General features: G+C 39.1%; 1 protein-coding gene and 1 long non-coding RNA gene across 6 annotated transcripts in view; one reads left to right on the top strand and one right to left on the bottom strand.

Annotated features, from left to right (window-relative positions):
* Positions 1-19,054, top strand: part of LOC123334993 — a 35,492-nt gene extending 16,438 nt beyond the window's left edge. The window contains exon 4 of the long non-coding RNA XR_006553186.1: positions 18,925-19,054. This is a non-coding gene — a long non-coding RNA (uncharacterized LOC123334993). The remainder of the gene's footprint in view (positions 1-18,924) is intronic.
* The window catches only part of EDIL3 (EGF like repeats and discoidin domains 3), an 805,830-nt gene that overhangs the window by 15,024 nt on the left and 766,749 nt on the right, over positions 1-24,057 (bottom strand). The gene's annotated exons all lie outside the window — the stretch shown is intronic.

Genomic DNA, 24,057 nt, shown 5'->3' with positions numbered 1-24,057 from the left:
TTGGCATAAAAACAGGAATATAGGTCGATGGAATAGCATAGAAAGCTGAGAAATAACCCCCAACATCTGTGGTCAGTTAAACTATAAAATAGGAGAGAAGAGTTTGCAATGGAGAAAAAATAATCAATCTCTTTATAAGTGGTGCTGGGAGAACTAGATAGCTACATGTTAAAAAATGAAATTAGAACATTATCTAACACCATACACAAAAATGAACTCAAAATGGATTAAAGCCCTAAATGTAAAACTGGATAGATACTATAAAACCCTAAGAAAACATAGGCAATATATATATATATTTTTTTCTATAGTAATAGAAATAAAAATAAATAGACCCTCATTAACTCAAAACCTTTTGCACATCAAACCATAAACAAAATACAACCCACAGAATAGGAAAAATATTTGCAAATCAGGGAACAGAAAAGAGATATTAATCTCAAAAAATAATAAAGAGCCCATGCAACTATGTCAAAAAAACAACCCAAACAAAAAATGGGAAGAAGACGTGACAGACATTTCTATAAAAAAGATATACAGATGGCGAGGAGGCACATGAAAAGATGCTCAACATTGCTAATTATTGGAGAAATGCAAATCAAATCTACACTGAGCTATGACCTCTCAGCACTCAGTATGGCCTTCATCAAAATGTCTGCAAACTCTAAAGGCTGGAAAGGGTGGCAAGAAAAGGGAATCCTCTTACACTGTTGGTGGGAATATAAATTGGTATAGGTACCAATGGAGAACATTATGCTGCCAAATCGCTTCAGTCGTGTCCGACTCTGTGCGACCCCATGGACTGCAGCCTACCAGGCTTTTCTGTCCATGGTATTCTCCAGGCAAGAACACTGGAGTGGGTTGCCATTTCCTTCTCCAATGCATGAAATTGGAAAGTGAAAGTGAAGTCACTCAGTCGTGTCTGACTCTTAGCGACCCCATGGACTGCAGCCTACCAGGCTCCTCCATCCATGGGATTTTCCGGGCAACAGTACTGGAGTGGGGTACCATTGCCTTCTCCCGGAGAACATTATGGAGGTTCCTTAAAAAAAAACAAACATTGAGGTGCCATATAATCCAGAAATCCCACTCCTGAGCATATCCAGAGAAAACCATGATTTGAAAGGATACATGTACCCCATTGTTAATTGCAGCATTGTTTACAACTGCCAAGACAAGGAAGCAATCTAAATATTCACTGATAGACAAATGGATAAAGGAGATGTCATACATATATACAACGGAATATTACTCAGCCACTAAAGAATGAAATCTTGTCATTTGAAGCGACATGGTTGGACTTGAGGATTACCAAACTAAGTGAAGTAAGGCAGACAAATATCATATATCACTTATATATGGATTCTAAAAAAATGTTACAAATGAACTTATTTAGAAAACAGAATCAAAGAATTAAAGAAAGAACCTATGGTTACTAGGGGGTAGGGTAGTTGGGAGGGACAATTTGGGAGATTTGGATTGACATATATATGCTGCTATATTTAAAACAGATAACCAATAAGGACATACTGTATAGCACAAGGAATTCTGCTCAATATACTGTAATAACCTAAATGGGAAAAGAACTTGAAGAAGGATAGATACATTTATATGTATTTATATGTATAACAGAATCACTTTTCTGTACACCCAAAACTAACACAGCAGTGTTAATCAACTATACTCCAATATAGTTGGAGTTGCTAATAAACTATACTCCAGTACCAACAAAGCCAGCAGATGTGATGGAATTCCTGCTGAACAATTTCAACTCCTAAAAGATGATGCTGTTAAAGGGCTACACTCAACTGACTGGTTCCAAATTGGGAAAGAAATACATCAAGACTGCATATCATCACCCTGCTTATTTAACTTATATGCAGAGTATACCATGCAAAATGCTGGGTTGGATGAAGCACAAGCTGAAATCGAGATTAATAGGAGGTATAACAATAACCTCAGATATGCAGATGACACCACTCTTATGGCAGAAATCGAAGAGTAACAAAAGAGCTTCTTGATGAAAGTGTAAGTGCAAAAGCTCTTTGTGTCACCAGGGAGATCCCTTAATTCCCTGTACCTCAGTTTCTTCATGCAAAGATGGGTACAATAAAGGACAGAAATGGTATGGGCCTAATAGAATCAGAAAATATTAAGAAGAGGTGGCAAGAATACACAGAAGAACTGTACAAAAAAGATCTTTATGACCCAGATAATCATGATGGTGTGATCACTCACCTAGAGCCAGATATCCTGGAGTGTGAATCAAGTGGGCCTTAGGAAGGATCACTACGAACAAAGCTAGTGGAGGTGATGGAATTCCAGCTGAGCTTTTTCAAATCCTAAAAGATGATGCTGTTAAAGTGCTGCACTCAACATGCCAGCAAATTTGGAAAGCTCAGCAGTGGTCCACAGCACTGGAAAAGGTCAATTTTCATTCCAATGCCAAAGAAAGTTTAAACTACCACACAATTGCACTCATCTCCTGCGCTAGCAAAGTAATGCTCAAAGTTCTCCAAGCGAGGCTTCAACAGTACATGATCTGAAAACTTCCAGATATTCAAGCTGGATTTAGAGAAGGCAGAGGAACCAGAGATCAAATTGCCAACATCTGTTGGATTATAGAAAAAGCAAGGGAATTCTGGAAGAACATCTACCTCAGTTTCACTGACTACGCTAAAGACTTTAACTGTGTGGATCATAAACTGTGAAAAACTCTTAAAGAGACTGGAGTTCCAGACCATCTTTCATGCCTTTTGAGTAACCTGTGTGCAGGTCAAGAGGCAACAGTTAGATCTGGACATGGAACATTCACTGGACTGGTTCCAAATTGGGAAAGGAGTACATCAAGGCTATATACTGTCATCCTGCTTATTGAACTTATATGCAGAGCATATCATGCAAATGCCAGGCTGGGTGAAGCACAAGTTGGAGTCAAGATGGCTGGGAGAAATATCAAAAATCTCAGATATGCAGAAGACACTGCTCTAATACAGAAAGCGAAGAGAAACTAAAGAGCCTCTTTGATGAAAGTGAAAGAGGAGAGTGGAAAAGTTGGCTTAAAATTCAACATTCAAAAAACTAGGATCCAGGCATCCAGTCCCATCACTTCATGGCAAATAGCAGGAGAAAAAAGTGGAAACAGTAACAGATTTTATTTTCTGGGGCTCCAAAATCACTGTGTATAGTGACTGCAGTAATGAAATTGAAAGATGCTTGCTCCTTGGAAGAGAAACTATGACCAACCTAGACAGCATATTAAAAAGCATAGTTATATCACTTTGCCCACAAAGGTCTGTATAGTCAAAGCTATGGTTTTTCCAGTAGTCATGAATGGATAAAAGATTGGACCATAAAGAAGGCTGAGCACTGAAGATCTGACGCTTTTGAATTGTGTTGCTCAAGAAGACTCTTAAGTATTCCTTGGGCAGCAAAGAGATCAAACCAATAAATCCTAAAGGAAATCAGCCCTGAATATTCACTGGAAGGACTGATGCTGAAGCTACAATACTTTGGCCATGTGATGTGAATAGCTGACTCATTGGAAAAGATCGTATTTCTGGGAAAGACTGAGAGCAGGAGGAGAAGGAGGCAACATAAAATGAGATGATTGGATGACATCACCAACTCAAAGGACAGGAGTTTGAACAAACTTTGGGAGACTGTGGTGGACAGGGAAGTCTGGAATGCTGCAGTCCATGGGATCACAAAGAGACACAACTATGTGATTGAACAACAACAACAATATTCCAATATAAAATGAAATTTAAAACTGCAGTTAATAAAAGTAAGCATATAAAACATTGGGGAAAAATAAAAAGAAAGTTCCAGAGAATAGTAAGGAGAGATAAGAAGGCCTTCTTAAATGAACAATGCAAAGAGATAGAGGAAAACAATGGAATGGGAAAGTCCAGAGAGCTCTTAAAAAAATTGAGCTATCAAGGGAATATTTCATGCCAAGATGAGGATGATAAAGGACAGAAATGGTAAAGATCCAACAGAAGAGAATAAGAATATGTGGCAAGAATACACAGAGGAACTATACAAGAAAGCTCTTAACGACCCCCATAATCACCATGGTGTGGTCACACACCTAAAGCCAGATATCTTGGAGTGTGAAGTCAGGTGGGCCTTAGGAAGCATTGCTATGAACAAAGCTAGTGAAGTGATGGAATTCCAGCTGAGCTTTTTAAAATTCTAAAAGGTGACGCTGTGAAAGTGCTGAACTGAATATGCCAGCAAATGTGGAAAACACAGCAGTGACCACAGGACAGGAAAAGGTCAGTTTTAATTTCAATCCCAAAGAAGGGCAATGCCAAAGAATGTTCAAACTACCATAAAATTGTGCTCATTTGATATGCTAGTAAGGTTATGTTCAAAATCCTTCAAGCTAGCCTTCAGTAATACATGAACTGATAACTTCCAGATATACAAGCTGGGTTTAGAGAAGGCAGAGCAATCAGAAATCAAATTGCCAATATTTGTTGGATCATGGAGAAAGCAAGGGAGTTGCAGAAAAACATCTGCTTCACTGACTATGCGAAAGCCTTTGACTGTATGGATCACAACAAACTGTGGAAAATTCTTAAAGAGACGGGAATACCAGACCACCTTACCTGTCTCCTGAGAAACTTGTATGCAGGTCAGGAAGCAACAGTTAGAACTGGACAATGAACGATGGAATGGTTCAAAATTGGGAAAGGAGTACATCAAAGCTGTATATTGTTACCTTGCAAATTTAATTTCTATGCAAATTACATAATGCGAAATGCAAGTTGGATGAATCACAAGCTGGAATCACGATTGCTGGGAAAAATCAACAACCTCAGATATGTGGAGGACACCACCCTAATGGCATAAAGTGAAGAGGAACTAAGGAGTCTCTTGATGAAGGTGAAAGAGGAGAGTGGAAAGCTGGCTAAAAACTCAACATTCAAAAAGCTAAGATCATGGCATCCAGTCTCATTACTTCATGGCAAGTATATGAGGATAAGTGGAAGTAGTGACAGATTTTATTTTTTTGTTCTCCAAAATTACTGTGGACAGTGACTGCAGTCATGAAATTAAAAAACGCTTGCTCCTTGGAAGGAAAGTTATGACCAACGGCGACAGAGAATTAAAAAGCAGAGACATCACTTTGCCCACAGCGTTGCTGGTGCAGTCTGTGGGGTTGCAAAGAGCTGGACACGACTTAGCAACTGAACAGTAACAGCAAACAAGGCATGGGAAAATAAAAAAGAAACAACAAAACCAAAACACTGAGATCCTGATAGGAATGGCATTAAATTATAAATTACTTTTAGAGACATTAATGTATTTATAATATTTAATTGCACTTGAAGATTTTATCATGTTTAACCTATAGTTTAAAGTAATTTCTAACTATTGTATATTTATATTTTTGTCCGAATTCAAATAGGGTAGTGAAAATCGCTTCAAAATTTTCTCTTTTAGTTTCACGAGGCTTCTTAAATTAGAAGATAATTTTTAGCTTGCTGCTGCTGCTGCTAAGTCGCTTCAGTCATGTCTGACTCTGTGTGACCCCATAGAAGGCAGCCCACCAGGCTTCCCCGTCCCTGGGATTCTCCAGGCAAGAACACTGGAGTGGGTTGCCATTTCCTTCTCCAGTGCATGAAAGTGAAAAGTGAAAGGGAAGTCGCTCAGTTGTGCCCGACTCTTAGCGACCCCATGGACTGCAGCCTACCAGGCTCCTCCGTCCATGGGATTTTCCAGGCAAGAGTACTGGAGTGGGGTGCCATTGCCTTCTCCTAATTTTTAGCTTGCTAGAGATCAAAAGATGACTACATATCCAATGAAAGACTTGAAAATAAAAGTCCTCAAAGGAAAAAAAAAGAAAAGAAATTCCATTATCTCTTGCCAGAGTATTTAACCCATATCTTTTAACAATTATGAAATTAAAGGGAATGGTTTACAAATGGCCTTCTCCAGTTGGTTCAGTCTCACATGGTCACAAAAAGTCCCCTGGAAAGAGGAAAGTAAAGATATTCTTCTTGATAGCACTAGAGAGTGTGCCACTGATTAATTCCATGAAAAGATTATGTGCCATTGACAGTGAATCCAAAGTGCCATCCCCATCTTGCAGGGGAATAACTTTTCAATGCAATGCAAACTATATCTCAAAGGCTGTTTTTGAATAAATATTTGCTGAAGAAAGGAATACTGAACTGTGCCAAGTCTAGAATTCAGCATTCTGATATATCTGAATCCATGTTCTTTTAGTACATATTTTATCCTCAGCAATGTTCTGGCTGACACAGACCAAAAAGGAACTAGTTTTGGACTGAAATGTGTTACTAAATAGCAATGTCTCTGTTAGCAAAAGTTCACATGTATAGGATATACCACATAAACACTCACAAAAAAATCTTGAGAAATATCATTGTAACAGCAGAAAATAAGAGTACATTCTGTGGTTTCCTGACTTTCTCTCTGACATATGGTGTTGGGATCAATGCTTCACTGAGACTGTGGTGTTACAATTTAATAGAAATTCTAAAATCCAATTTCGTAGCCCTGCTAGTAAACTTAATGCATATCTTTGGAATAATAGAGTTTAAATTCATTAACTTTCATTGCAAGATCTGCAATAGTCCAAAATATAATGTTATACCACTTCTTGGGAAGGAAATACAGGAAGAAATAATTTTCTTTTAAATCGCTGGTTTTCAGCACAAGTTTCAATAAGGAACTAGCAACCCACAAAGCAGTAGTTGAATTATTAGTTTTACTTATCTCTTTACACATAACAGAGAACACCTAGAGGGAAACTACAGCAACTCTGAAATTGCATACAGCTATGACATTTCTAATTTAATGTGTGAAAGTTATGGACACTTGAATGCCCATTAAAAAATAATTAAAACCCAAAAATGCCTACCAAAAAACAGCCTATATCTGTATTGTTAGTCCCTCAGTGGTGTCTGACTCTTTGCGATCCTGTGGGCTGTAGACTACCAGGCTCCTCTGTCCATGGAATTCTCCAGGCAAGAATACTGGAGTGGGTAGCCATTCCCTTCTCCAAGGGATTTTCCCCACCCAGGGATTGAACCCTTGGACTCCCACATTGCAGGTAAATTCTTTACCATCTGAGCCACCAGGAAAAACCAAGATCTAAAAGTACTAACAGTATTCTTTTGCTTTCAGAGTCCTCTCAGTGATGATACAGCACATAACACAAGGCATACGTTTGCAAGTTCTAGCATTGACATCTTGTGCTTGCTGTGCAAACATGTGGCACATGTGCTGTTTTCTTGTCTCAAGCACGAGGAAGATCCTGCTAAATGATGCTATTTCAGTGCGTTACCTGGCAAAGCAATGCAAACTCAGTATTTTCAGTTAACTAGAAGTTCTTAGAAAGAGTTTGTACCTATTTGCAATAGCCATGACATGGAAGCAATTAATCTGAATGCCCATTGACAGAGGAATGGCTAAAGATGTGTGTGTGTATATACACACACACACACACACACACAATGGATACCCACTCTAATATTCTTCTCCAGGTCAGAATACTGGAGTGGGTAGCCTTTCCCTTCTCCAAGGGATCTTCCCAACCCAGGGATCGAACCCAGGTCTCCCACATTGCAGGTGGATTCTTTACCAGCTAAGCCACAAGGGAAGTGCGTCAAGGAGTATGTGAAGGCTGTGTGTTGTCACCCTGCTGATTTAATTTTTATGCAGAATACTTATATGCAGAGTGCATCATGTGAAATGCAGGGATGGATGAAGCACAAGTGGGAATCAAGATTGCTGGGAGAAATATCAATAACCTCAGATATGCAGATGACACCACACTTATGGCAGAAAGTGAAGAAAACTAAAGAGCCTCTTGATGACAGTGAAAGAAGAGAGTGAAAATTTTGGCTTAAAACTCAACATTCAGAAAAGTAAGATCATGGCATCAGGTCCCATTACTTCATGGCAAATAGATGGGGAAACAATGGAAACAGTGAAAGACTTTATTTTTTGAGGAGGCTCCAAAATCACTGCAGATGGTGACTGCAGCCATGAAATTAAAAGACACTTGCTCCTTGGAAGAAAAGCTATGACCCACCTAGACAGCATATTAAAAATCAGACATTACTTTGCCAACAAAGGTCCATCTACTCGAAGCTATGGTTTTTCCAGTAGTCGTGTATGGATGTGAGAGTTGGACTATTAGGAAGGTTGAGTGCTGAAGAATTGATGCTTTTGAACTGTGGTGTTGGAAAAGACTCTTGAGAGTCCCTTGGACTACAAGGAGATCCAACCAGTCCATTCTAAAGGAAATCAGTCCTGAATATTCATTGGAAAGACTAATGCTGAAATGGAAACTCCAATACTTTGGCAACCTGAAGCGATGAAGTGACTATTAGAAAAGACCCTGATGCTGGGCAAGATGGAAGGCATGAGGAGAAGGGGATGACAGAGGATGAGATGGTTGGATGGTATCACCGACTCAATGGACATGAGTTTGAGTAAGCTACAGGAGTTGGTGACAGACAGAGAAGCTTGGCATGCAGCAATCCATGGGGTCGCATAGAGTTGGACCTGACTGAGTGACTGAACTGAGAGATTATTATGCTATATAAACTAGGCACAAAAGCCAAATATAATATGATATCACTTGTATGTGGAATCTAACAAGTGACACAAATGAACTTATTTCCAAAACAAACAGACTCACAGACTTTGAAAACAAGCTTTAAGTTACCAAAGGGGAATGAGGGGGGAGGGATAAAATTAGGAGTCTGGGATTAACAGATACACACTACTCTATATAAAATAACCAGTAAGGACCTACTGTCCATCAGAGTACTACATTCACCCTGTTGTAATAATTTATAAGGGAAAAGAATCTGAAAAAAAAAATTATGTGTATGTATAAAGAAAGTAGATGGCAACCCACTCCAGTTTTCTTGCCTGGAGACTCACCCTGGACCGAGGAGCCTGGTGGGCTACAGTCCATAGGATTACAAACAGTTGGACACAACTGAAAGACTTAGTGCACAGATAACTGAATCACTTTGCTGTACACCTGAAACTAACACACATTGTAAATCAATTATACTTCAGTTTTTAAAAATTGAATATGAGTATGCACAAATTTCAGGTTTAGGAGAGGGCTTAACTAATTAGCTGGTAATAAGTTTGCTGAGATACTCAAACATGATCTGCTTAGGAGTCTATTAGGTTTTCCCAACACATGGGGCCTGGAGATAAAGGCACTCAAGGTACTTCGGAGAGGCTTCCACAATTACAAACCAAGAGAAGATAAGAAAGCAAATAATGAAACTGCTTCAGTGTGACTGAAATCTTGGATTTGGTTTTCTTATGTCAACTCTCCTGTGATACTAGATAAAATTCAAATCGGATTCTAGTGAGGATTCAAATCTCAACACAGAAAGACTATCAGATAAAATAAAACAAACGTTGCTAGAAGCAACACTTTTTTGTAAGATAAGACTTGTCATTCTTTGGTAGGGAAAATGGTGTGTGTAGGCCAGGGTTGTTGTTGGTTAGTCACTAAGTTGTGTCAGGATTCTTTTGTGACCCCATGGACCGGAGCCCACCAGGCTCCTCTGTCCATGAGATTTTCCAAGCAAGAATACTATAGTGTGTTGCAATTGCCTCTTCTGGGGGTCATTTGACCCAGAGATTGAACCTGTGTCTCCTGCATTGGCAGATGGATTCTTTACCACTGAGCTACCAGGGAAGTCCCTTCGGGCAGAGCAGTTGTCATGGATAGGAGACTGCCAAGCAGCACAGAGTAAGGCAAGGTTATCCTCCTCCTAGTCAGAGAGCTGAGGCACATATCAGCTTCTCTTAGCAGTCATGTGCTATGACTCTGCCTCTCATAAATACCATGGATTCCTCTGGGGATTTCTTGCACATACTACTTATTTACTAAGTCATTGGGTTTGTAAAGATGTACTTTTTATTTGTCTTAATCCTAACTCATTAAAAGTTTTAAAGAGATTCTCGTTGTCCTAACCTTTTGGAATTTACATTCACATCATCCAAATAGCAAGTGGTTTTAAGCATTTTTCTGTAGTGTCCCTGAGCTCTTCAAGGCTAACAGGCCAGTATTGTAGCAAGGTCTCCAGTGACCATTGTTTTATCCCTGTTGGCCTTCTGGTTATCCCCCTCTAGGTGTCTTTATTTTTCTTCTGATATGCGGAGACTAGAACCATATTTGGGATTCCAGATATTTTGGAAATAAAAGGGATGAATCAAGCTTTCTCAAGTTTCCTCTATTTTTTGCATTTGCCTTGTTAATATTGTCAAACAAAGCATTGACTTGACTGAGTATACCTGTGTGGTGATCGGATGTCTTTAAAGGAGAAAGGGCAAAAATAAAAACCCATTTCCCTATGGCAGCATGTGTGTGTATGTGCATACTGAGAGCAGGGGTGCAAAGACTAATAATTCTTTTCCTAGCGTGTGTGCGTGCTAGCTCACATCAGTCATGTCTGACTCTTTGCAACCCTATGGACCGAAGATCACCAGGCTCCTCTGTCCATGGGATCCTCCAGGCAAGAATAATGGAATGGGTTGCCCTGTCCTTCTCTAAGGGATCTTCCAGATCCAGGGATTGAATGTACCTCTCTTGCATGGCAGGCAGGTTCTCTGCTACTAGCGCTACCTGGGAAATCCTTTTTTAGCATACATATTTCAATTATTTGTCCTTTCATCCAAAGTGCATAAAAAGAAGTTGGGAAAAAACTGTCTTTTCTACCAATGATCCCTGAGACAGACTGTTTTCATGGAATTCTATCCATCCAATGAGAGATTCTGAGACTTGGAAGAGAGGGCATAGATATGCTAGTGCCAACGTCCTTCTGTAACATTTCTAACGTGGAACTCTCAACTTCCTTCTCTAGCACTTCTAACTTGGAACTTTCAGCTTATCCATGAAACCCTCAGTATAATAGAGCAGCCAGCCCCTCCCAGCAGGAAGCTTGTACAGCCTATTGTCCTCATCCATCAGAAGGCAGACAGAATGAAACCCACAATCACAGAAAACTAACAAAAATGATTCCATTCATCACAACTTTGCATAATTTAATGAAACTATGAGCCATACGTGTAGGGCCACCCAAGACGATGGGTCATGGTGGAGAGTTTTGACAAAATGTGGTCCATTGGAGAAGGGAATGGCAACACTTCAGCAGACTTGCCTTGAGAACCCAGTGAACAGTATGAAAAGGCAAAAAGATAACACTGAAAGATGAACCCCCCAGGTCAGTAGGTATCCAATATGCTACTGGAGAAGAGTGGAGAATAGCTCCAGAAGGAATGAAGAAACTGAGCCAAAGTGCAAAGTACTCCCAGTTGTGGATGTGTCTTGAGGTGAAGGTAAACTCTGATGCTGTAAAGAATAGCACTGCATAGGAACCTGGAATGTTAGGTCATGAATCAAGATAAATTGGAAGTGGTCAAACAGGAGACAGCGAGAGTGAACACTGACATTTTAGGAACCCGTGAACTAAAATGGATGGGAATGGGCAAATTTAATTCAGATGACCATTATATCTACTACTGTGGGCAAGAATCCCTTAGAAGAAATGGAGCAGCCCTCATAGTCAATGAAAGAGTCCAAAATGCAGTACTTGGGTGCAATCTCAAAAATGACAGAATGATCTTGGTTCATTTCCAAGGCAAGCCATTCGATATCACAGTAATCCAAGTCTATGCCCCAACCAATGAAGCCAAAGAAACTGAAGTTGAACGGTTCTATGAAGACCTGTAGGACCTTCTAGAACTAATGCAAAAAAAGATGTCCTTTTCATCACAGAGGACTGGAATGCAAAAGTGGGAAGTCAAGAGATACCTGAAGTAACAGGCCAATTTGGCCTTGGAGTACAAAATGAAGCAGGGCAAAGACTAACAGAGTTTTGCTAACAGAACACACTGGTCATAGCAAACACCCTGTTCCAACAACATGAGACAACTTTACACATGGACATCACCAGATGGTCAATAGTGAAATCAGATTGATTATATTTTCTGCAGCCGAAGATGGAGAAGCTCTATACAGTCAGCAAAAACAAGACCTGGAGCTGACTGTGGCTCAGCTCATGAACACTTTATTGCAAAATTCAGACTTGAAGAAAGTAGGGGAAACCACTAGGCAATTCAGGTATGACCTAAATCAAATCCCTTACAATTATACAGTGGAGGTGACAAATAGATTCAAAGGATTATATGTGATAGAGGCAGAAAAACTATGGATGGAGGTTTATAACATTGTACAGGAGACAGGGATCAACACCATCCCCAAGAAAAGAAATGCAAAAGGGCAAAATGGTTGTCTGAGGAAGCCTTACAAATAGCTGAAAAAAGAAGAGACATGAAAGACAAGAGAGAAAAGGAAAGATATACGCATCTAAATGCAGATTTCCAAAGAATAGCAAGGAGAGATAAGAAAAAGCTGTCTTAAGTGAGCAATGCCAAAAATAGAGGAAAAACAATAGAATGGGAAAGACTGACTAGAGATCTCTTAAAGAAAATTAGAGATACAAAAGGAACATTTCATGCAAAGATGGGCACAATAAAGGACAGAAATTCTACAGACCTAACAGAAGCAAAAGATACTAAGAAGAGGTGGCAAGAATACACGGAAAAACTATATAAAAAAGGTCTTAATGACCCAGATAAACATGAGAGTGTGATCACTCACCTACAGCCAGATCCTGGAGTGTGAAGTCAACTGGGTCTTAGGAAGCATTACTAAGAACACAGCTAATGGAGGTGATGGAATTCCAGCTGAACTATTTCAAATCCTAAAAGATGGTGCTGTGAAAGTGCTGCACTCAATATGCCAGCAAATTTGGAAAACTCAGCAGTGGCCACAGGACTGGAAAAGGTCAGTTTTCATTCCAATTTCAAAGAAGGGCAATGCCAAAGAATGTTCAAACTACTACACAATTGCACTCATTTCACATGCTAGCAAGGTAATGCTCAAAATCCTTCACGCTAGGCTTCAACAGTATGTGAACTGTGAACTTCAAGATGTTCACACTTGAAAGGCAGAAATCAGAGCTGAAATTGCCAACATTAGCTGGATCACAGAAAAAGCAAAGGAATTCCAGATAAACTTCTGCTTCATTGACTATGCTAAAACCTTGGACTATGTGGATAATAACAAACTGGGAAATTCTTAAAGATGATATAGTATGGGATGTGGTATGGGAATACCACAATACCTTTCCTGCTTTCTGAGAATCCTGTATGCAGATAAAGCAGCAGCAGTTAGAACTGGACATGGAACAATAGACTGATTCCAAATTGGGAAAGGAGTACATCAAGGCTGTATATTATACCCTGCTTTATTGAACTATATGCAGAGTACATCATGCGAAATACCAGGCTTGATGAAGCTCAAGAGGGAATCAAGATTGCCAGAGAAATATCAATAACCTCAGATATGCAGATGATACCACTCTAATGGCAGAAAACGAAGAGGAACTAAGCAGCCTCTTGATGAAGGTGAAAGAGCTGAGTAAAAAAGTTGGCTTAAAATTCAACATTCAAAAAACTAAGATCACGGCATCCAGTCCCATCACTTCATGGCAAATAGATTGGGAAAAAATAGAAACAGTGACAGACTTTATTTTCTTGGATTCCAAAAGCACTGTGGGTGGTGTTGCAGCCCTGAAGTTAAAAGACGCTTGCTCCTTGGAAGAAAAGCCATGACAAACCTAGACAGAGTGTTAAAAAGCAGAGACATCATTTTGCTGACAAAGGTCTACGTAGTCAAAGCTATGGTTTTTCAGTAGTCATGTGTGGATGTGAGAGATAGACCATAAAGAAGACTGAGCACTGAAGAACTGATGCTTTCGAACTGTGGTGCTGGAGTAGACTCCTGATAAAACGCTGGACAGTAACAGGATCAAAGAAGTCAATCCTAAAGGAAATCAGCCCTGAATATTTTTTGAAAGGACTGACCACCTGACCTGCGTCTTGAGAAACCCATATGTAGGTCAGGAAGCAACAGTTAGAACTGGACGTGGAACAACACATCGGTTCCAAATAGGAAATGGAGTACGTCAAGGCTGTATATCGTTACCCTGCTTATTTAACCTATATGCAGAGTACATCATGAGAAATGCTGGGCTGGAAGAAGCACAAGCTGGAATCAAGATTGCCAGGAGAAATATCAATAACCTCAGATATGCAGATGACACCACCCTTATGGCAGAAAGTGAAGGGGAACTAAAAAGCCTCTTGATGAAAGTGAAAGAGGAGAGTGAAAAAGTTGGCTTATAGCTCAACATTCAGAAAACGAAGATCATGGCATCTGGTCTCATCACTTCATGGGAAATAAATGGGGAAACAGTGGAAACAGTGTCAGACTTTATTTTTTTTTGGCTCCAAAATCACTGCAGATGGTGATTGCAGCCATGAAATTAAAAGATACTTACTCCTTGGAAGGAAAGTTCTGACCAACCTAGACAGCATATTCAAAAGCAGAGACATTACTTTGCCAACAAAGGTCCATCTAGTCAAGGCTATGGTTTTTCCAGTGGTCACATATGGATGTGCGAGTTGGACTGTGAAGAAAGCTGAGCACCGAAGAATTGATGCTTTTGAACTGTGGTGTTGGAGAAGACTCTTGAGAGTCCCTTGGACTGCAAGGAGATCCAACCAGTCCATCCTAAAGGAGATCAGTCCTGGGTGTTCATTGGAAGGACTGATGCTGAGGCAGAAACTCCAATACTTTGGCCACCTCATGCGAAGAGTTGACTCATTGGAAAAGACCCTGATGCTGGGAGCGATTGGGGGCAGGAGGAGAAGGGGACGACAGAGGATGAGATGGCTGGATGGCATCACCGACTCGATGGACATGAGTTTGGGTGAATGAACTCCGGGAGTTGGTGATGGACAGGGAGGCCTGGCGTGCTGCACTTCATGGGGTCGCAAAGAGTTGGACACAACTGAGCGACTGAACTGAACTGAACTAATACTGAAGTTCAAATACTTTGACCACCTGATGGGAACAGCCAACTCACTGGAAAAGATCCTGATTCTAGGAAAGATTGAGGGCAAGAAGAGAAGGGAGTGATAGAGGATAAGATGGTTGGAGTTTATCATTGATTCTTTGGACATGATTTTAAGGAAACATTGGAAGATTATGATGGACAGGGAAGCCTGGCCTGCTGCAGGCCATGGGTCAAAAAGAGTTCGACATGACTGAAGGAGTGAACAACAGCAACATGTATTTAGACACTTTGAAAATCTCTCTTCTCATTAGGCTGAAATATGACTCTTTCCAACATCCATCTCTCATTGTAGAGTTTTATTCTCAGTAGGCATAGAAATCTAGCTATCAAAAGAAAACACTGCTGACATATTTAACAATAACTAAACACAAGCCTTTCAAACTCAGATTCAATGCTTCTGGCTAAATATTCATGGTTCCTTAAAAAAATTCCACAAGTTAGATGATTTTCAGACTTACCTTAATTATGTTCCATTGGATATCCCCTGGCTTAATTGTGGTTCTGTTAAAGTGTGGTATTTGCTTGGACGAAAATCCCATGGATGGAGGAGCCTGGTAGGCTGCAGTCCATGGGGTCGCTAAGAGTTGGACACAACTGAGCGACTTCCCTTTCACTTTTCACTTTCATGCGTTGGAGAAGGAAATGGCAACCCACTCCAGTGTTCTTGCCTGGAGAATCCCAAGGACGGGGGAGCCTGGTGGGCTTCCATCTCTGGGGTCGCACAGAGTCGGACACAACTGAAGTGACTTAGCAGCAGCAGCAGCAGTACACAGTTATTATGCCAATGGCTCAAAAAATAGAGCATACCTTTGTTGTAGATACACTGGTTCTATCAAAATAGTCTAAGATTTAAAATTATTATATTACATTTTGGGTCATGATTGATTGTTTATGGTCAAATAAAGTCTGAACTTTTTCATAAAATTTTTCTAAAGCCAGGGCTTCCCCAATTTCTTGCTTATAAAATGGATTTATAGTACTTTTAGAAATTTACATTTATCCTGATTTCATTTCATTGAACTCATGGCCTTTTAAAATTAGCAATTCCTAGTTAAAATTATGATCTATTTAAAAAGTTGTAGAAACAGTGGATATTAGATAATCTGTTTTATAAAAATGTCTTTTTATAAAGTAACCATTTATATATTATGTGAGAATAAAATTTGACTTTTGTGACTAACATAAAGGACTTATATTTACTAGTTTATAGTTCAGCATCATAAAACTTATTTTTATATACTTAGCATCAACATACTTGAATTTTTTGACTTACAAATTTCAGAGTTACAACTTGAATCAATGCTTTAAGTGATTTAGTCTTAAGAAAAAAATTCAGTGAATTAGTATGCACAAATGACATTAAACCTAGTATTTATCCATATGTATAGTGTTTATAAAAGGCTTCATTTCTTTCTGATTCTGTGACTAAGTTGTTAATATTCTTTAGGCTAAGCTGCATTGTAAGTTATGTCCTGCTTTGTGTTATATTGGAGCATTCCAAAAATCAAAACTTTTTATTAAAAAAGCAAACTAAAAGCTGTGTTACAATGTATAGATTTTTTTTTTAAGTTTCAGTGAGTGGAATAAATCTAATTACATTTATATTTCTTATTGGAATAATAATAAGAATATTTCTTCTTATTGGAAGTTTTATATTTTGTTAAACTTCTGTTAGTGGTTCAAAATAAAAAGTTTGAAACTAATGTTTGGTTCTTTTATCCAACATAGACTCTAGCTATTATTCAGTGAACTCAATTTTCTAGGAAAATTTACCAGTACCCTGAAACCATTTCATGATTGAATGGCTGGTATATCATTCTTGATGGTTTTCTCTGCAATCAATTCCACTAAACCAATGAAACTCTGTAACAAAATTAGTCTAAATATAAGTACATTCTTTCAGATGTAATAAGGAAACAAGAAACAAGTTTCCAGGTAAATTCCAATATTCTAGGACATGTTCCTTGGAAATTAGTTCATATTGATAATTGCATTCTAAGAAGTACACCTAAGGTAGGGGAGGGAAGAAGGGGAAGGCTTTTGTTGGAAACAGTAGATTGTGTTAGCAAAAATCTACATACTCTGTCACAAAAGGATAAGCTAGGAGATAAGTCCTTGCTATGGTACATCCCAACAATGTTGCAGCAAAAATCCTCATTGGTAGAAAGGAATAGGAAGCTGTCAGATTGTCTTTTAATCCAAAGCATCTTGAATAAAATTATTGCCCTCCAAAAAGTGCAGATGAAGTAATTGCCATAGCCAAAAAAGCAGCGGCAGTAATGTCAGATCAGAACAACAGAAACATCAGCAGTAGAACATTTCTGTAGAGTTCAGGATGTGTTGAATCTAACGTCATCATAGTTCTTGCAGATACATGTCATTGCAGTGAGGGGTGTACAGTTCATATAACTTTGTGTGATATGAGTGTGCAGTCAAAAATTAAGTTTATCAAGATTGCCAGGAGAAATATCAATAACCTCAGGTATGCAGATGACACCACCCTTATGGCAGAAAGTGAAGAGGAACTAAAAAGCCTCTTGATGAAAGTGAAAGAGGAGAGTGAAGAAGTTGGCTTAAAGCTCAACATTCAGAAAATTAAGATCATTGCATCTGGTCCCATCACTTCATGGGAAATAGATGGGGAAACAGTGGAAACAGTGTCAGACTTTATTTTTTGGGGCTCCAAAATCACTGCAGATGGTGACTGCAGCCATGAAATTAAAAGATACTTACTCCTTGGAAGGAAAGTTATGACCAACCTAGATAGCATATTGGAAAGCAGAGACATTACTTTGCCAACAAAGGTCTGTCTAGTCAAGGCTATGGTTTTTCCAGTGGTCCTGTATGGATGAAAGAGTTGGACTGTGAAGAAAGCTGAATGGCAAAGAATTGATGCTTTTGAACTGTGGTGTTGGAGAAGACTCTTGAGAGTCCCTTGGACTGCAAGGAGATCCAACCAGTCCATTCTGAAGGAGATCAGTCCTGGGTGTTCATTGGAAGGACTGATGCTGAAGCTGAAACTCCAATACTTTGGCCACCTCGTGCGAGGACCTGACTCATTGGAAAAGACCCTGATGCTGGGAGGAATTGGGGGCAGGAGGAGAAGGGGACGACAGAGGATGAGATGGCTGGATGGCAGCACCGACTCGATGGACTTGAGTTTGGGTGAACTCGGGGAGTTGGTGATGGACAGGGAGGCCTGGCGTGCTGCGATTCATGGGGTCACAAAGAGTCGCACACGACTGATCGACTGAAGTGAAGGTGAAGTGGGGGGGGGGTGGTTACATTTTGTCCTCAGCTCCTGGAATGATAATCTCCATAAATGCCCTGGAAAATCCTACATGATAAAAGTGTCCTTGTGTGTACATGGGGGTTTTAAGTCACACAAGACAGCCCATGATAACAATGTGATGGATGGTGGGGGCTTTGTGTCACCTTGACCACCAGACGCTGGAGACTAAAGTCAGCCATGCAAGTGGTCAATGATATCTACATGATTAAACTTCAATAAAAACTCTAACCATCAAGGCTGAGGTTCTCTTCCCTAGTTGGCGATACATGATTGTTGAGAGGAGTTACCACTGTCTGAGGTTCCACCGAGTAAGCAAATGAGAGCTTGTGTTCAGAACCCTCCTGGATTCTGCTCCAGATGCCTCTTTGCTTGGCCCTGTCGTCCCCTTCTCCTCCTGCTCCCAATCCCTCCCAGCATCAGGGTCTTTTCCAATGAGTCAACTTTCGCATGAGGTGGCCAAAGTATTGGAGTTTCAGCTTCAGCATCAGTCCTTCCAATGAAAACCCAGGACTGATCTCCTTTATTATTATTATTTTTAACCTATTTTTATTTTTATCTATACCCTTTAACTATCATAAACTGTAACTGTGAATATAAGAGTTTCAGATGAATTCTGTGTCTTTCTAGTGAATCATCAAATGGAAGATGGTCTTGGAGATCTCAGAACTCTCAACTGATACCAGGAGTGAGGGTGAATTTGAGAACTCACAACATTGCACTGAGTAATTGGTGTTCAAATGTTACAGGTTCCACAAGGCTTTTTGATATTTGCAACATTCACTTGTCTATAAGAATTGTGTCCAACACTTCCTCAACATCATATGCCAAGCCTGTGACATATACTCAGGCTTCAAAATTGTGAACTTTTTCCCCCAGATTCTTTGAATAAATCCTGACATGACAAGCTACTAAAATATACTTTCTGTGGTCCTGAGTACACTTTCTAAATCCTCTACTCTTAGTTTCTACTCTTTGTTTTATTCTAATTTCTAGATGATATTAATTCTTATGGACAAAAACTTAATAAATAAAACAACTATGTCTTTAATATCATTTCTGCAAAGGTTTATATATTCTTTGGAGAGTACTACTTTGGCCTTCTATGGGGATTAATTTGAAATTCCCTGTGAAACTATAGTCAGGTTTTCTGAAAACTACAGAGCATGGTGACATATATAAATAAATCTGTACCATATTTCATATTTGATATCAATTTTTATAACTTTCAAAATGTTGTTTTGTTCCATAAACCCTTTTAAAAATCTGGCTTGAGATTTCCTTGCTTTTCAAAACCCTCAATGAAATTATATGAGGTTTTCAAACTGCCTATCAAAAGATTTAACTTTAAAGGTCCAATTATAGAACATTTTTGTTTGATAGGGAAAGTGAAAAGAAAAATGTGGGGATAAGTTCAATGTCTTTCTTCCACCAGTACATGACTCATTTTAAGCCATTAAAATGAATATATGCATTCTCTGAGAAAATAATTTCCACCCATGGTTGCTCGCAGGACATTTCCTGCAACTCTGAAGTTGCCTCTCTTTTGTAATTATGTCCTAGTAAGTCTTTGGCTAGAAGGAATGCTACATTACATTGAACCAATACTGTTTTGCTTCATCCTCCTGGTTATATTTAGATCGCTGATTTTATCCCAAGAAATTTTTTACTCAACCACAAACTTGATGTTCACTTAGATCTCTTGAGGCGTTGTTTGTGCTCTATTGTTCTTTCTTGTTAGACATTTGTTTTCAAAATGTACCAATGTGAGATTCAAATAATAATTGGCCTCAAAATGCAAATATGTTGTCTTTTTTCCCTCCTACCTTGACAATAAAGAGACTTTTATTGCTTTTAAAATCATCACACAGTCTTATTCATTTTCTACAATTCATGTGAATGCTGTTGGCTGATAGTTAATTCTTGATTGAGAAAGAGAGTTGTGATATGTTGCTAGAATTCCTCCTATTCTGAGTACTCTGGGAGTTTCAAGTATTGGGAAATGAGGAAATGGCACATCTTTGGGAGTATTTTTGAGAATTTTTAACTGCTGGCCTCTCATAGAAGGGCTCAAATGACCCAAATTGACATGAGAATAAGGGATATAATGTTCCACTGTAACCTCTGTATTACTGGCAAGCAAGAATAGGTTATCCTGTGATTCCCTAGTCTACTATGAGAATGACAAATTGAGCTAAAGAATTGCTAAAGAAAATAAACAAATGGGGCTTCATCAAGCTAAAAAACTTGCATAGCAAAGGAAACTATAAGCAAAACAAAAAGACAACCTACAGAATGGGAGAAAATAGTTGGAAATAATGCTACTGACAAGGGATTCATTTCCAAAATATACAAACAGTTCATACAACTCAAAAAAAAAAACAACACAACCCAATAAAAAAAATGGGCAGAAGACCTAAATAGACATAGATATGTCTCCAAAGATGACATACAGATGGCCAAAAAACACATGAAAAGATGTTCAACATCACTAATTATTAGAGAAAACAAATCAAAACTACAATGACGCAGCAGGTCACACCGGTCAGAAGGGCCATCATCAAAAAGTCCAGAAACAATAAATGCTGGAGAGAGTGTGGAGAAAAGGGAATCCTTCTACATTGTTGGTGGGAATATAAATTAGTGTAACCACTGTGGAGAACAGTATAAGGTTCCTTAAAAAACTAAATAGAGCCACCATATCCAAAAGTCCTACATATATCTGCACAAAACACTAATTCAAAAATATACATGCATCTTAATGTTTATAGCAGTGCTATTTATAATAGCCAAGTCATGGAAGCAACCTAACTGTCCATTAGCAGATGAATGGATGCACACACATGCGCACACAGGGATATACTCAGCCATGAGAAAGAATGAAATAATGTCATTTGCAGCAACATTGATGGACCTAGAGATTATCATACTAAGTGAAGTAAGCTAGCATCCTAAGTTGCTTCAGTCATGTTCGACTCTTTGTGACCCTGTGGACTATAGCCCACCAGGCTCCTCTGTCCATGGGGTTCTCTAAGCAAGAATACTGGAGTGGGTTGCCATTTCCTACTGCAGGGGATCTTCCTGACCCAGGGGTCAAATCTGTGTCTCACATTTTCTGCATTGGCAGGCAGGTTCTTTACCACTAGTATTATCTGGGAAGACCCAAGTTAGGCAGAGAAGGCCAAATATAATATAATATCACTTATATGTGGAATCTTAAAAAAAAAGACACATATGAACTTATTTACAAAATAGAAACAGACTCATAGACTTTGAAAACAAACATGATTACCAAAAGAGGAGCACTAAATTAGCAGTTTGGGATTAACATATATACACCACTATATATAAAACAATAAAATAATCAACAAGGACCTACTGTATAGCATAGGGAACTCTAAATATTCTGTAATAACTTATATGTGGAAAGAAATTGAAAAAAGAATGGATGTATGTATATGTATATCTGAATCCCTTTGTACACCTGAAACTAACCCCACATTTTTAAGTCAACTATAATATAAAATAAAAGCTAAAAAAAGAAAAGAAACATGCACCTAAATGCTCATAGAAGCACTATTTACCATAGTCAAGACATGGAACCAATCTAATTGTTCATTGACAGATGAATGGATAAACAAGATAAGGCATATAGATACAATGGTCTATAACTCAACCATAAATAAGAATGAAATAATGCCATCTGCAGCAACATGGGTGGACCTAGAGATTATCATACTAAAAGGAGTAAGTCAGAAAGATAAATATGCTATCACCTATATGTGGAATCTTAAAAAAAGTGATACAAATGATCTATTTACAAAACAGAAACAGACCCATAGACATAGAGAACAAACATAGTTACCAAAGGAGAAAGGTGAGGGAGGGATAAATTAGGAGTTTGGGATTAAAAGGTAAATACCACTATATATATGGGTAGTGGCTCAGAGGTTAATGCATCTGCCTGTAATGCGGGAGACCTGGGTTTGATCCCTGGGTCGGGAAGACCCCCTGGAGAAGGAAGTGGCAACCCACTCCAGTATTCTTGCCTGGAGAATCTCATGCCTGGAGAATCTCATGGATGGGAGTCTGGTGGGCTATAGTCCATGGGGTCGCAAATAGTCAGACACGACTGAGCGAGAGATTTAACTTTTTTTTTAACCACTGTATATAAAAAGGATAACCAACAAGATCTTACTGTATATCACAGTAGGAGATATCTACTTCAATATCTTGTAATTAACCATAATGGAGCAGAAAAGGAACTGCTAAGATTCAACTCAGGCTTCCCTTGTGGCTCAGTGGGAAAGAATCTGTCTACCAATGCAGGAAATGTGGGTTCAATCCCTCGGTCAGAAAGATACCCTGGAGAAGCAACCCACTCCAGTATTCTTGTCTGGGAAATCCCATGAACGGCAGAACCTGGCAGGCTACAGCCTATGGGGTTGCAAAAAGGTCGGACATGACTTAGTGGCTAAACAACAACAAAGATTCAACCCAACCTGAGGAAAGGGGGAATGGGCCTGGGGACCAAATTCCACCTCCATTCCTTCTGTGGTTTTCTAGCATAACCTTTGCACCAAGTAGCTGGAGACCTGGCAGCTTGAAAAGAGCCCGAAGAACTCCTCTGAGAAATCACATGACTTTTATTAATAGGTGTTGACCTTGGAAAAAGATCCAGAGAAAAACCAAAGTAAAAGTTCTAACTCTGTTGACTGTTACCTTCCTTCCCCTCAACTGACTGGCATTTTGCATGTTCACTCTAAAAGTCAGTAGGTAGGACACACCACCATATTAACTTCTTTTTATGATGAAAATCTCCTTAAGTAACAAGAATATCCCAGGAAATATATCACATAGGATGATTGCCTATAAAGATTTATGAAACATAAAATATGACATTCTAAATTGTTGCTATATATTTAAACTCTCTGCTTTCTAGCCACTGGGATCTTGATTGTCATAAGAAATATTCCAATAGGGGGGAATAAAAAAGAACTGGGGAAAAAAAATCTCTGCTTTTCAAAGATCTCTCTTTCCCATTCTCTATAAAAATACAGAACATCCTGTCTCTCTTTTGAAGCTCAGTGCTCATCTCTCAGAACTTCCTAAATGACACCAGTCATTTTGCATTTTATCAGAACAATCTATGCTATGATTTCAATCCCTTCATAGTAAATATCGAAATGATGTAGCAGTAGAGAAATTGGTATCTGATAATTTCCACCCCACATTAGGAACCTTTTAATCACCATGTGTCTCTTTGAAAAGTTTCACCTATCTTGGTCAGAAATGACTTAGTACAGAGCTATATGCATGAGAACAGCAGTGATTTAGGCATTCGGCCATGTGTTTTCTAAGCTAAAATAGTACTGAGGAGAAAAGAGTGTTAGGGAGAAGGAGAAGATAATCCTGGATATGGATGAGGAGGTGGCAGAGGGGAATCTCAGAGCTGAAGCAGAGTGTGGCTGTGGGTGAGGTGTGGTTTGTGTGTGGGTGCATGTGTATTTAGGCACAGAAATAAGGCCTTTTCCTTTCTCCTCTCTTCTGTGTATTCTCAGGAGACCATCTGGTCTAGCTGGGAAATTGGAAGATCTTTAATGGAGACAAGGCTGCAAGATATAAATTATGGGATATACTTATACTAAAATTGCACTGTTTATCTGAAATGCTAATTAACAGATGCCCTATTGTCTAACCTCCAACCCAGATCTCCTGCACTGCAGGCAGATTCTTTACCGTCCGAGCCACCAGGGAAGCCCC

Source organism: Bubalus bubalis, chromosome 9 (genome assembly GCF_019923935.1).
Source record: "Bubalus bubalis isolate 160015118507 breed Murrah chromosome 9, NDDB_SH_1, whole genome shotgun sequence".
Lineage (NCBI taxonomy): Eukaryota > Metazoa > Chordata > Mammalia > Artiodactyla > Bovidae > Bubalus > Bubalus bubalis.
This window is presented reverse-complemented; position numbering and strand designations above follow the sequence as displayed.